This window comes from Canis lupus, chromosome 32, assembly GCF_003254725.2.
Source record: "Canis lupus dingo isolate Sandy chromosome 32, ASM325472v2, whole genome shotgun sequence".
Classification (NCBI taxonomy): Eukaryota; Metazoa; Chordata; class Mammalia; order Carnivora; family Canidae; genus Canis; species Canis lupus.
The window spans coordinates 30,892,707-30,907,117 of record NC_064274.1 but is presented as its reverse complement, the minus strand read 5'-3'; positions in this window follow the sequence as shown (position 1 = coordinate 30,907,117).

The window sequence follows — 14,411 nt, the reverse complement described above, 5'->3', positions numbered from 1 at the left end:
ACATCCAGCCCTATCAATGAAGGGGTTGAGTGTATCACCTATGGTCACCTAAACTGGCACTTGGGTTCAAAAGGTGAGCCATCGGGCAGCCCAGGTGGCTCAGGGGTTTAGCGACGCCTTCAGCCCAGGGCGTGATCCTAGAGACCTGGGATCGAGTCCCACGTCGGGCTCCCTGCATGGAGCCTGCTTCTCCCTCTGCCTGTGTCTCTGCCTCTGTGTGTGTGTGTGTGTGTGTGTGTCATGAATAAATAAATAAAATCTTAAAAAAAAAAAAAAGGTGAGCCAGCATTTCATGTGACAATTTAGAGCACATAATGAGATAGTCTTTTTAAAGGGACCCAAACCATGAAGCAGCAAAGACTGTTTCAATATCAGTTATTAAATTAATTATTCTAAAAATTAATATTGAACTATAAAGTGCTAAGGTCCATAATTTTATCTTGAATTCTTCAGGGAAACTCTATTCTTTTTTAAAAGTAGGCTCCATGCCCAGTGTGGAGCCCAACACAGGGCTTGAACCCATGACCCTGAGGTCAAGACCTGAGGTAAAATCAAGAGTTGGGTGCTTAACCAACTGAGCCACCCAGGCACCCCCAGGGAAACTCTATTCTTACTCAGATAAATTCTTAGGAGCTTTATAAATTATAGGAAAAACCCATGGGCAGGAGGAGTTCCAGGCATGTTGTGATCCACCTCTGGGGCAGTCATCTCAGACCCTTAAGGACTGAAATAGTCTGGGCTTATGCAGGACGGTTGATATACTAACATCAACAAATTAATAATACAGAGTAATACCAGCAGAGACTCTCCTGTTTTAGTTTTTGTTACCTAGAGATCTCTCAAGCATGCTTAAACGTGAAAAGGAATCGATTCATTTTTCCTCTGTACCTTTGCTGGAAACTTTTGTTCTATGATTTCGACAACTAAAAGTAGTTTTGCACCCTCCTGTGAAATTCCATTTCTGCATTTTCATTTCATCTCCTTCACAGTATAGTTTGTGTATATTTAAACATACCTGATATACCACTGCCCCAAACCCTGAGATGCCCCTCCCCCATATTATGTATAGAAAAAGCCAAAGTTCCCATTTCACTCTAAATTCATCTTAAATACTCTCCTCTTCTGCTGCCTTCACCTCACCCCAGTCACTAGACCCTGGCTATTCCTCCAGCACTCCAGGCCTTTGCTTCAGCTCTCAATTACTTGGCAGAATTTACTTAAAGAGCTGCCCACCCCCATCCGCAACACACACACATACACACACACACACACAAGTCTGTGTTTTAAGGAAAGGCATCCCCGTATTAATAGGATTTGGGCATTTAGTGCTACCTCTGTTCCAACAGAGAAAACCAATCTATTTGATGCTTTCTCTATGGATGGGGTTGAAGAGTCTAGTAATCCTTAACCAACTGTGCAGATTTGGAAATACCATCTTAATAGCTACAAGCAGACATTGCTTTAATTAGCAAATCTAGCCATAGGTAACACAAGTTATTTTTTTACATCTTTTAAATCTTATTTTTGATTGAAGTAAAATGTTAGAGTTCAGTACATGAGGCATATTCACTTGCTGTGCAACCATCACCATATGCATTTCCAGAACTTTTCTCATCTTCCCAAGTTGAAACTTTGTACTGAAGAAGTAATAATTTCTCATTCCTCTTCCCTGCAGTCCTTGGCAGCCATCATTCTATTTTCTGTCTCTATGGACTTAATCTGGGGACTTTATATAAGTGGACCCCTGCATTAGTGGTCCTTTTGTGACTGGCTTATTTCGTGTAGCATAATATCTTCAAGGTTTACCCATGTTGTAGCATGTATCAGAATTTCCTTCCTTTTCAAGGCTGAATCATATTCCTTTATATGTATTTAGCACATTTTGTTTATCCTTCAACCAATGATCACATGTACTTACATCTTTTAGTTATTGTGAATAATGCTGCTAGGAACCTGAATATACAAATATCTCTTTAAGACCCTGTTTTCAGCCCTTTGGGGTAAATACCCAGAAGTGGATTTTCTAGATCATATGACAATTCTATCTTTAATTTTTGGAAGAACTGCCATCCACTTTCCACAGAGGTCATGTTCCATTTTATATTCCCACCAGCAATGCACAAGGGTTGTAATTTTTCCACATTCTTACCCACATCTGTTATTTTCTAGTTTTGTGATAGTAGTCATCCTCATGGGTGTGAAGTAATGGCAATAAATCATTTTTTTCTCATATAAAAATACTTGCAAATTGATAGTCTCTGCCACTACCTACATACTCGAGCTGTGTCTCAGCAAACATCAGAACAGAATTTGTGTTTTACAAAGATTAGATATTTTAGGCCATAGCCTCATGTTCTAAAGTTATTAGAAAAAAAACATGTTTAAAATTATTAAAGGAAGACACAAAGTAAAAGAAAAATGGAAAAGATGATTGAAAAACTCAATTTAGAAGTCTTTAGGTGGCTTGAGACTGATGAAAAGCTTCGTCGAAATTCTAAAACACGCAACACTGTCTTTTTCTGGGTAAAAGGTGAAAAGTTAATCATTTTGATAACTTGAATATATCAGGTAGTTTGAGGTTTCTCTTTGTGTATATTTTTATTTACAGCAACTTGAATACCGTTGCCACATCGTAGTAATTTGAATGTTGCCAATATTTTGAAGATTATTTTTAATGTTTTAGTAGATTGTTATTTTCCTTTAAATATGTATTGTTGAAAGCACTGCATCCTTGAGTGGATGGTCAAGGTACAGTCGAGGGCCAGCTTTTTTCCCCAAGAGTAATAGTCAATAATTGTATAATGCTAGTCAACAGCAAAACAAGATTCACTTAAGAGAATTTGTTTTTCAGTGAGCTTGGCAGGGACATACTTGCTCCACGGAGAATAGGATACCTGCCCTGACATCCACTCAGAGAAGTAATAACTTACCAAATCCTCCTTATCAACGTGTATCCTTTTCTCAATTAATTCAAGATTTCCAGTTTGTTTACTTTCATCTCCAAAATAGCAACAACTTCCTTTAATATTTCAGACGGTCTGGCATTTAAGCAACTGATTGATGAATGTTCAATTGCACTCAGAAGGCGACAGCCGTTCTCATCATCCGTAATTCATTAGCATATAATGGAAATGCCGTGCCAATCAAATTAAAGTTGCATGTGATAAGAGCTCTTTGTTATTGATTGAATTTTTTTCCTCAGCAACTTGTAACTGCATTTGATCAAAATATCTTCTCTGCCTGCACCCTCGCTGCTTTTATTGCTTTTCCCCACTTCGACATGTCACATTCTTATCCTGTACCTCCGCAGCGATGGGCAGCATTTCTCTGCCAGTCTCGCATTCAACTGCATTTTTCTTTTTCCCCTCTTCGGCTCTTTGCATTATTCATTCCTGGGCTCCAGCAAAATATTGGAATGTGTAGCACATGGCAACAGAAGGAAACGGTATCCCTTCGCAGAATTTATGCTGTATGTATTTAAATGCTTTCAGCTTTAAGAAGCTGCCACACCAAAACTTCAGCTATTTGCATCTATCCTAACCACTGCAGACCACCTGGCATGATGCCGCTACATGGAGGCTAATCACCAAAAATCCATGTCCATGTTTTCAGAAAGGCATAAAAATATGATTTATATACATTTTTTGTTGTGCTTTTTTAAACAAGGGTTAAGTAACAAAATAAAACATGTCACATTCTGTTTATCCTTTAAGGCCTCACAGCCGAATATGTCTTTAGTCTGCAAACATTTAAAATTTTTAGCTTCAACATCTCACCACAGAAGACATCTGAAGGTTATCCTCTTCCCTTTAATAAATTCTATAACTCAGAGCTTGATCAAAGCTCTTCCCTCAACTCTAACAATGTAAAGAAAGAAAATTTTACATTGAAGTCATTTAGAATTCCTCAGTAGTTGAAATGTTTTTCATAGACACAATCAAATCTTCTTTAAAGTTGCAATTAATTCTTAGTTAGGGGAAAAATTCCATATGGAATAAAATTCTCTTTGGAAATCATGTGTTTGCATTCCTGCTGTATGATTATTCTTACCACACCAGAGACTTCTTAATTAATTGCACTCTTCATGGCTACACTAAAACAGATGTAAATAAGTGCTTTTTATAACCATTAACTTTCACGACAGGCTTCTTCACAAGAACTATAGGCTTCGATGGTGGAGAGGCAGCCGAGGGTGTGGGCAGCCGGAGGCCAAGGCACGGTGGCCCCCCACTCATTTGCATAGGCAGTTTGTTCTAAATCCAACGAATGGACACAAAGACGTTTCCAAATGCAAAGGCTCAAGAGTTGCCTGTGTTTGAAAACACGCTGGACTTACTGGGCTGAGTTTTGAGTGGGGATTATATAATTAATGCTTTGAGTTGGGGGAAACCCACCTCTGCACTAGCTTGGTTTTATTATTTTAATTTTTTTTTCTCAAATTGGCAAGAAAGCAGGACTACTGAGAGCTTAAACCAATGAAAAATGTAACAACGAGAGAAATGAGAATGGGAGGAAATAATAAAAGCAAAATAGAGGCCAAGGTCTTGTAAGGAGTCCGGGAGAAGTTAAACTGGCCTTATGCCAATGCTTATTGATCGGAGGGATGGAATTCGTTAAGGAGGGAGCACGTTGCCTCTTCTAGGAACCCCAGCACGGGGCACGGTAAAAAGGAAGGGAGCGGGCCCATCTGTATACGCTCTAATAGCACAGTATTAATTTCAAGTAGTCTTGTTAACATGTTTTTTGAGGCTGCTTGGGGAAAAAAAATATTAAAATGTTACAACTACACAAATGTGAATCTCTTGTGCCCAACTTTCTCTAATAGGCTTGTGCATACCTCTTTCATTAGATTTTTCATTATGAATTTACATTTTCCTCCAGCTTTATTGAGTTATAATTGACAAAATTGTAGGATATTTAAAGAGTACAACGTGATGATGTCAATGTTTGTCAATAAGTATGTCAACTCCTACGCAATGTGAAAGGGGCTCCTCTCGTGGAGTTAATTAACACATGCATCATCTTACATATTCACCCCCATTTTTTTGGTGAAAACATCTCAGTTCCACTCTCTTAGCAAATTTCAATTATACAATATATTATCAACTACAGTTACCATATTATACACTAGACCCTCCAACTCAATTATGAGGTTACTTCCAAATAGCAGATTACCCTATGATCTGAGCAACTCTGAGAGAGAGATCTCCCATTAAGCCAGGGAGATTCTCACAAAGCAAAGAGGAAATCCACAAGTGACCAGGGGCAAATCACATTGGAAGCATGTGCTTTTTTTCAAAAATCTAGGTAAGATTCTCTCTTGGGAAAAGGAAAAGCATCAAAGAACAAAGTACAATAAAGACATGTCCCAAGGAGAGCTACAGAATGAAGTTTAATCTGTGACAAATTATGCTCTGTGCCATTAAAAAAAATATTCATCCAGGATTCCTCTCACAGGACTTAACTAGTATGTGCTTTTTCAGAAGAGAGTGCTCTATCATGATCTCATGTGAGCTGCCTGATTATGGTTTCTGAGGCCTGCTCAGCTTTGCAATCAAACAATAATACCAATAATAACAGCTACCAATTATTAAATGCCACATACTCAGTACTTTACATAATCACTCCTAATTCCCCAAACAATTCTGTAATCTGGGTATTATCTCCATTTTAAAAATAAAGCCTGGGGCTCAGAGAGGTTAAGTAATATGTCCAAAGTCACAAAGTTACTACACGGTAGAGCCATAATCCAAATTCAGAGCTGCCTGACCCCAAAGGTCCAGCTCTTTTTATTACCCCCTGCTGCAATGAGACATCTTCATCCTACTCTAGATAGCAAGAACAAACTCAGGATGTCTCTGGCTTATCATACCCTCTGAACATCCCTTCCTACATCTGCATTTTGTGAAGGTCTCTCTTTCTTCCTTAGGTAAAGCCAAAGAAGAGCATTTTCTTTACAACCATCCATAAAATAAGATTAATCCAGCTTCACAGGATTTATAACTCTGATTAAGAGATGGGACCAAAGTCCAAATACAGATGTGGAAATGATTATTCTTACACCTATAATGTATGAGGAGATGTCTACAGGATCGCACAAAGTGAAAATTCCAGCTGTCTCTGTGACTTAAGCCATCTCTTCTTTTACATAGGTCTTCCTATTTTACAACCCTAATTCCTGTTTGAAGGCATAGGAACCCTAATTCCTGTGTGTGTGTGTGTGTGTGTGTGTGTGTGCATGAGAGAGAGAGAGAGAAAGAGAGAGAGAAAGAGAGCGAGCATGCACGTGCGTACATACGCACAGTTTCTAGTTTATCTACCTATTGGTCCTTTTTCCTTCCAAATCCATGACACTGGAGGATTTAGAATATTAGTGGTGTTCAATAACTATTTATTATCATTAATTAGCTGAATTGCCTCAAGAAAGCCTAATGAAAAGGAGAAAAGGAGTTTGGTTTAAGAAAACATATGATTAGGCCTCCCTGCTGACATCCTCTTTTTGATTACAGAACCCGCCTTTTAGACTCATTGAGAAGCTGCATTCGCGGAGCTATGTCTCCTTTATCCAAACTGATCTCTATGTACAAGAGAAAGGCTGTTAGAAGAAATTAGTTATAAATTAGAATTAAGCTGGAATTCCCACATTGTATCCAATTCAAACCATGTGACTTCATCTTAACTCATCTCAACTTCATCTTTAAATTGTCTTCCTGGGGGGTTTTCTCCTTCCTTCTGTGTTTAGGAGGCTGTTCTCCCCTAAGTTCCTCATCCCCGACCTACTCAGGAAAAGAGGGCTGTTAAGAGCTGGTCTGGTGTCCTGGGATTTGTAGTTAGTAGATTCCCTTTCAGTATCTGATAGCTCAGAGCTGTACCGGCTGTTACACACCACTCATCACCAACAGGGTCAGAAGTTGTATCAGCATCTTCAAAAAGAAAGTCAGTACATTTTCAGTTAAAAATAGCCATATTCTAAGCTTACCTATGTTCCCTGCACAACTTTTTTTTAAGTTGAAGTAAAAAAAAATCCCTTGAACCTGTGTTCGACATGCTCAATAATTCCTATCAGGTGTGAAACACCTTTGGTCTATTTCAAGAAACCAGCAGCTCCTTTGCAGTGGTCAAAACCAAAAAGGTCTTAAGATTTGACTTGGCTAGCATCCCAACATGTTATTCCAAGTGCCAACAGATCTTTCATCAGGAGAATATGCATCAAGCCACATTCACCTTAGTACAGTGGCTATTTGCTGTGCTTAAAACCATCATATTCCCATTTATGTAATAAAGTACAGCAGAAGAAAACACCAACTCTTACAAGAATCATAGTTATGGGGGATAATATTCTGGTAGAGATGTTACATGATTCTGAGGCCTTTTCTAGATCTAATAGTAAAGAAGGGAGTGTAGTGAGAGGGAGACACTTCTGATTTTCTCTTTAGGCTACAAAAACTATATATATAGGACCTCTGAGAACTGACTCGATTTTCAAAGATCTAAAGAATAGAGGAAGATGTGATGATGGCCTATTGTTTATAGAAGCAAACTTCCAATCTTCAACGAGTATGGGGAAGTAGAACAAAGTATTGTTTTAATTCTCCCCTGGATCAAACCCTGAATAAAATGGCATAGCTCACTGCCAACACATATTCTTCTGCTCAGATGGTTCACTGAGTCTAGACCAGAGAAGGCTTTGACTCTAGATTTCCAAACAAGCTAGTCAATATGAAATGTATCAAATATCTCATAAACTAAAAGCTGATCACGACCTCTCTGGAAGAAATTGTTTCCAGTTTTTCTTTCCCATTTTCTGGATCTTACACAACTTATTTCAAAAAAATGTATGCAATGACTCTGCAAATTTGCACACTAGCCCTGGAAGTGCTCTCATCTTTATCATTTGTATACTTCATTAATGTAAATTTTAACTCCTTTGGAAATTTTAGATTGATTTACAAGAAATAAAATATTATTTGGAAATAGTTTAGAAATTCTATTTATAATTACTCGATTGAACAGACCCCTCAGCAAACAAACCATGTTATCATCATTACCTCAAGACTTTAAGAGTGAGCATTTTGAGTGGATTTGGATCAAGTTGTTAATGAGAGCTATAGCGGTGGCTTATTTCACTAGATTTTCACTTCTTGAGACATGGAATCATCTACTGAATAAATCAAGTGCAAATGGTTTCATCTTAGCCTCCGATGATCAACACTAAAAAGTAACTGTGTATTTAATGCAATCAACAGGCTCCAGCATGGTGGCCTAGGAGCGCAGAATAGAAGGAGGGCTCCTAGCCAACTTTGAAGGGCATCCATATTAAAAGGATCCAGGACCTTTTCATGCATTGGAAAATAAGGCACCAGGAGACAAAATATCTCGTCACATTTTGGGGTAAATTACCTGGCCAGTTACCAGCCCCCTTAACGTTCCCCCTCTAGGAAAAGTAGTCTCTGGTATTATCTGCTATTCCTAGAGGGCTTTGTGAAGGTTTACAAATTGTAGGGCAGGCACAAATGTGACACAGACAGTTAGTTTCTGTCCTCTTGACATTTATAATTCAAGAGGCCCAGGAGGAAACATCAGAACTCTCCCCAAACCACCAAACAAAGGAGGAGGAATAGGACAGCTTGCCAAGCCAGCCCGCCACAGTGAAATGTGGTCATGCTCTGCTCAACTTCTTGCTCCAAGTGAACTCAAGTCCAGAATAAAACATGATCATCACTTAAGCACAATAGTATATGGAGGTGAAAAAAGAAACCCTTTCACCAGCCTGAGTTTTCACACACTTGACGGAACTACCTAATTGAGGCATGCATGTTAAAGATAAGTGAAATGAAATAATAAAACTTATAAAGGGTTTAGTGCCTGACACATAATAAGCACTCAAGAAATGGATTCTGAAATCCTATCAGTAACAAAATCAGATGGAGCAGAGGGATAAAAAACATTTTAGACCGTGGAAGGACATACAATTTTTTTCAACACACATGAAATAAAATTATAGCACAACTGAGCACCAAATTGAGCACCTTCTAGAGATGTGTGGAGTCCTGAAAATACCTTCACAGCATAACAGGGACTTGTTGGGACTTTATAAGAAAGGATTAGGAACATTTGTTTATTTTTTAAAAGACTGCCCTGTGGGGACCTGAAGTGAGATAGGAGGCTTATAGGCTTGGGCTGATCCTCCCCAAATTTGGGGGTTGTTTAATGTAAGTCATCTTGGATTTTAAGCTGGCTATTCCGGACTATTCCCTTAACTAAAACAAGACGGCCCCCTACCTTTGCTGAGAGATCTCAGAATCCCTGAAGTCTGGCAGCTTCCACTAAGCCAGCTGCTGTTTGCAGGATTCTGATGATCTGGGACTTCCCAGGTGTCAGAAGCAAACAATAGATCACAGCTGGCATTAATTGGCAGCACCCTGGTTGGCAGTCTCAGCAGAGAGAGGCCAAACACTGAACAGGCCACAGAGAGAAGACTCCCCTCACTCAGCTAATATTAATTGAAATGTCTTCATGGAATGCTGTTTTACACATTGCAATGAAAACAGTTTGTTTTTAGGATTTAAACATCCCTCTGCTGTGTTTGCAATCTGAACACTACAGCATGTGTTAAAACATAAGATCCAGGGAGGCAAACTGACTATAAACAGAGTAGTTTAGGACCTGGGCGGAGGGCTGTGGGGGGAGTAGGTGGGGAAGCTGTGTCTTTCTTTTGCAATTTTCAAGCCCAGTGAAGTGTACAGGAGTGATAACACAGCATAAGCAAGGGAAAAGAAAGAGATATTTAAACTTCAGAGGATTTTTCGCTGTGTTTCACTATGTGAGTTGGTGAGAACTTTAGAAAAGGAAAAATGGTTTAAATCCATGAGTTTTCCCTCTGATACTGCCCTCTTAAAATCCGAGGCCATCATGCTAAATGTTATTCTGGTTATCTAGGGTAATAGTCTCAATCCACCTAGTTAAAAGATACCTAGGAATGTGGTTCACGGCCAGTAATATAGATTAGTATGCTAATATTGTTCTAAGGGTAGCATTGTTAAATAAGCCTGAGATATCCTTGGAATCAGACTGAGCACACCAAGCCAACCCATGTGTATCATTTAGGATTATACACGAACTGTTAAGAATACAGAACAATTGCTTCACATTTCTCGGTGCTGGTGTCATCTCCCTTTCATATCTGGGAACAACACCCATATCTCGTTCTTAGCCACTGACATTTGTCATAAATTCCAATTGACCTTTTGCCAGAAGAGCTTCAGGATGATTTTCTTTTTATCTTTTCACGTCTTCAGCATGTAATGATTCATTCCGGAAGCATTTGGGGCCCAGCACTGTGCTAGATATTATGGGAGGTAAATAAGAAGCAGGAAAATCAGTCCCTGCTCAGGAAAACCCAACATGTTTTTTTGACACTAGTAGACAATCAGAAGACAATAATAACTGGCTGGTATGAACTGAATACATCAAGGCCAAAAAGGTAAAAAAAAAAAAAAAAAAAAAAAGCAAGGATATCTAGGTATTCAGTTTAGTCATCAAAGGCTTTCTGCAGAACATAAATATGGAATGGTGTTTTGAAGAAAATAATAGATATGGATGAGAAAAGTATTTCAGGTGAAAAAAAAATTTTTTAAAGAAAGCAGAAGGGAAAAAGCCCTGATCAGTAAGTCCATAAGAAGGGAAACAGAGTGTGTTGACTAGAATAAAGGGTGCTCCCAGCTCTTCTCTACAACAGAGAAGGGAGGAAGCTGTGGTCAGACTGGTAGATTATCCCAGATTTCACAAATAAAAACATTGATGCAAAACAGTGAAATAATGCTCCAAAAATTATGGCCACAGCGAATGTTGATATGTCATGACAATGGTAGTGAACAGAGCAAGAACAGCTAGCCCTGGAGGGGTACCCACGCAAGTCCTGGTCCTGCTCCAAGGGTTCGGTGTCTAGGAAAGCTTCTCTGGCTCTTCTTTGACACCTTTAAATCTTTGTTCCTCAGAAGGTACTTAGCCTACCTTAGCCGCCTAAGTACCTTTCTTTATTTCCTTTCTGCTATTCTTCTCCCTCTTTTCCCTTCCCACTCAAAGAACAGTGGCCAACACTTTGAGATCACTGCTTTCTACCTCAAAGCAATCCTACTTCCAATTCCCCATGTGAACACAAGCCTGCTAATACTCTGGGCTCAGCTTGCGCTACCCTAATACCTGAGAGCCAGTGTCTGGTGAGGAACAAATGTGATATAACTGAAATGCTTGGTGAGATTGCAATGGGTAAGACAGTTATGAAAACCATTACCTTCAAAGATAAGCAACTACTTTCATTGCCAAATGCTAAACCTCATGTAGGATTACAATTTATAGCTTGGGATAGGAATAAAGTCCCATTTAAATAAAAGTTTTAAGACAGAGGTGAAATTTGGTCCACCTATGTGTGTGTGTGTGTGTATGTGTGTGTGTTTGTGTGTGTGTCCACTCTTAATCCCAAGAAAAACTATGTTATTTAGGGCAGTCTATTGTCTAGTCAATGACTCTCCTGTGATAATCCTTTCCACCTCCATAGTAGCAGTCACACGGTGAGGGAATTTAAGATGTGTTTATTATTATAGTTTCTAATACTCAAAACTGTAAGCCAACCAAAAACAATGGGTTTTAGGTGTGTTAATACAAACCATACTAATAAATTTAAATGTAAGCTCTAGGGAATTAACTTATTTTTCTAAATAGTTGATTCTTCTTATCACAGTTACACAGTTAGAAATAAATTCACATTTCATTCTCTATTAATGTGCTTAAAAACTAACGATCCAGTAGTTTATAAGGGATTCAAAAGGAAAGAATTCACTCAATACATTTGGAAAATGCTTTGAGGTCTTTTGAAGAAAGAACAGACGTGCAAAGATTTTACGTTTTCATGGGTGACTTGTTCTCTTGGATTTAAATACTGCAACGGAGAGTTGGGAAGCCTTAATTGTCTTTCTCACTCTGTCCCCATCCCTGATGAGCCCCCTATGTGAACTCAGGCAAGTTCATAAGCGTTCAGAGCTCATTACTTATGACCTAATAAACAAAAAGGTGTGAGAATCAGAGTAAAAATTGAAGCTTCAAGTCAATCTGAGAGATTTTGCTCAGGAATGGATCAGATTAAGGCAAGCTCTTACCAAACAAAGATAATGCAGAAAGGAAATCATATAATTATAGAATTTTAAAGCCAGAAACAACCTTGGAGCTTATTCAGTCCCACCTGCTCATTGTGCAAATGAAAGGCTTGAAATCTAGAAAGAATAAATAAGATAGCCAAGTCTGTACAGCCAACTTGTAGAGCCATGATGGGAACCCAGAGACTGAAGCAACCCCCACACACGCAGCTGCACACATGCACACATGCACGCATGCACGCATGCATATGTGCCAGTTAAAATGTTTAGAAGGATGATTTTTTTTCATATAGATTTAATGTCTGCACAACAAGAAAGTTACTAGCAAAATAATAGGCTATAGTAAAGACTTTTTCTCTCTAGATTTCCCTTGAAGAGACATGTTACTGTAAAAGTGGTTCAATCCCAAGGCAAACAGAATTAGGCTTGCTCCAAGTGCTGTGTGGAGTCTTCTTTCCCCTGCCCCTGTGCTAGCTGTGGAGAAGCAAAATAAAAGGGTAAAGGAAGAAGGAAAGAGAAAAAGAAAGAAGAAAGAAAGAGAAAAGAAAGAAAGAAGAAAGAAAGAAAGAAAGAAAGAAAGAAAGAAAGAAAGAAAGAAAGAAAGAAAGAAAAAGAAAGAAAGAAAGAAAGAAAGAAAATCATCACTACAATTAAGGTAACCCAGCCTAGAGGCAAAATCATATAGACAGGATTTGACTGTATCATAAATAACATGCTGTCCCCAATCTAATAATTTTGTCTCCTAACCATTAATATGTATAGTTAATATAAAATAAGTGTGTTGCTGCTATAATTCATTCTCATGATCTCCTTCATAACTAATATTATTTGCATTTTGAGCTCTTACTGAAGAAAAGCTTCTGGGCCTACCTGAAGTTCTATATTGATTTGGAATCCCTGGCCCTTGCCTAGCAGTCTACCATATTTGCAAATCTCTCCTGCCCTAAAATAAGTCATCTCATGTCCTTTTTAGCTTCTTCTCCTCTTCTGTCTTTCTCTAGCCAATCCCTTAAAGAAGTAATACAGATTGGCAGTCTCTAGTTTTTCTCGCTTCCTCTTCCCCATCCTGCAACGTCACTTTAAGACACCTCAGCAGGTGTCTGTGGAAGCTGTTTCACATAACTCACAGATCACCCAATCCAGAGATCTCTTCTCACTTATCATCCTGGTTGGGGTTTGGCATCCAACCACCTTCTTCTGGCAGCTCAGCCCCTGTGTGGCTCCCTTGATGCAACTTTCTTTCACTCTTTATGAATGAGCATTTTCCCAATCTCTTACTGGGTCCTCCTCCTCCACCGCCCACCCCTCCACTCAGTCAATAAAATCTCTACTCTCCAGGTTTCATCTATACCAGCAATTCCTGTCAGAGCATGATTTGGGGGGCAGAAGACATCAAGCACTGTCTGGAGACATTCTTGGTTGGCACAACTGCAAGAGATGCTGGCTACTGGCATCTAGTGGGTAGAGGACAGGCCTCTAATGCTCCCACGGTACACACTCTACACTACACAACCTACAGTAGACAGGACAGCCTTCCCAAACAAAGAATTAGCCAGCCTAAAATATGAGAAACCTTGATCTACATCAACCTATTAATAGGGTAATGGTTCTTATATATTTATCCACAGCCTGTATCCCTCAACTAAATTCCAGACTTGTTTTTAGTACACCTCCCCATACATGACCAGTAGTCATCATTATTTGCCCCCAAACTTTCTCTTTTTATAGTCTTCTCCCAAGTAAAGGCCTTACTTATTCAAGTTAGAAAACTTGAAATCAGCGTCCATTCCCCCTCCATCACCCCACAGTACTTGGGTGTCGCTGTGCTCTATTTTATTATTTTTTAATGCAATAACTCCTAGGTTACCTGGTTGACTCCAGCCTCCCCTCATCCTACTCCATTCTTTATACTACAGCAGCCTTCATTCTACAACCAAAGTTCATCCTGACCCTCTTTTACTTAAAAGTTCTCAGTGCCTGGAGGAGGAATTCTAGACCTGGATTCCAGGCTTAGGGGGAGGAAAAGAAATGAGCCTAGAGGGGATTTCCATCCATCACCTAAAATTCTATCTAAAATGATATCTGAATTAAAATTAAACACGTGGTGCTTTTTCTTGAAAAATGAATTAACAGCTTTCAGTAGATTTCCTATGGCAGTGATTCTCAAACTTTAGCAAAACCAAAATCTCCTAAAGATCTTGTTAAAATGATTGCTCAGCCCCATCATAGTTTTGAACTTAGTACGTCTGGATTTGTGGC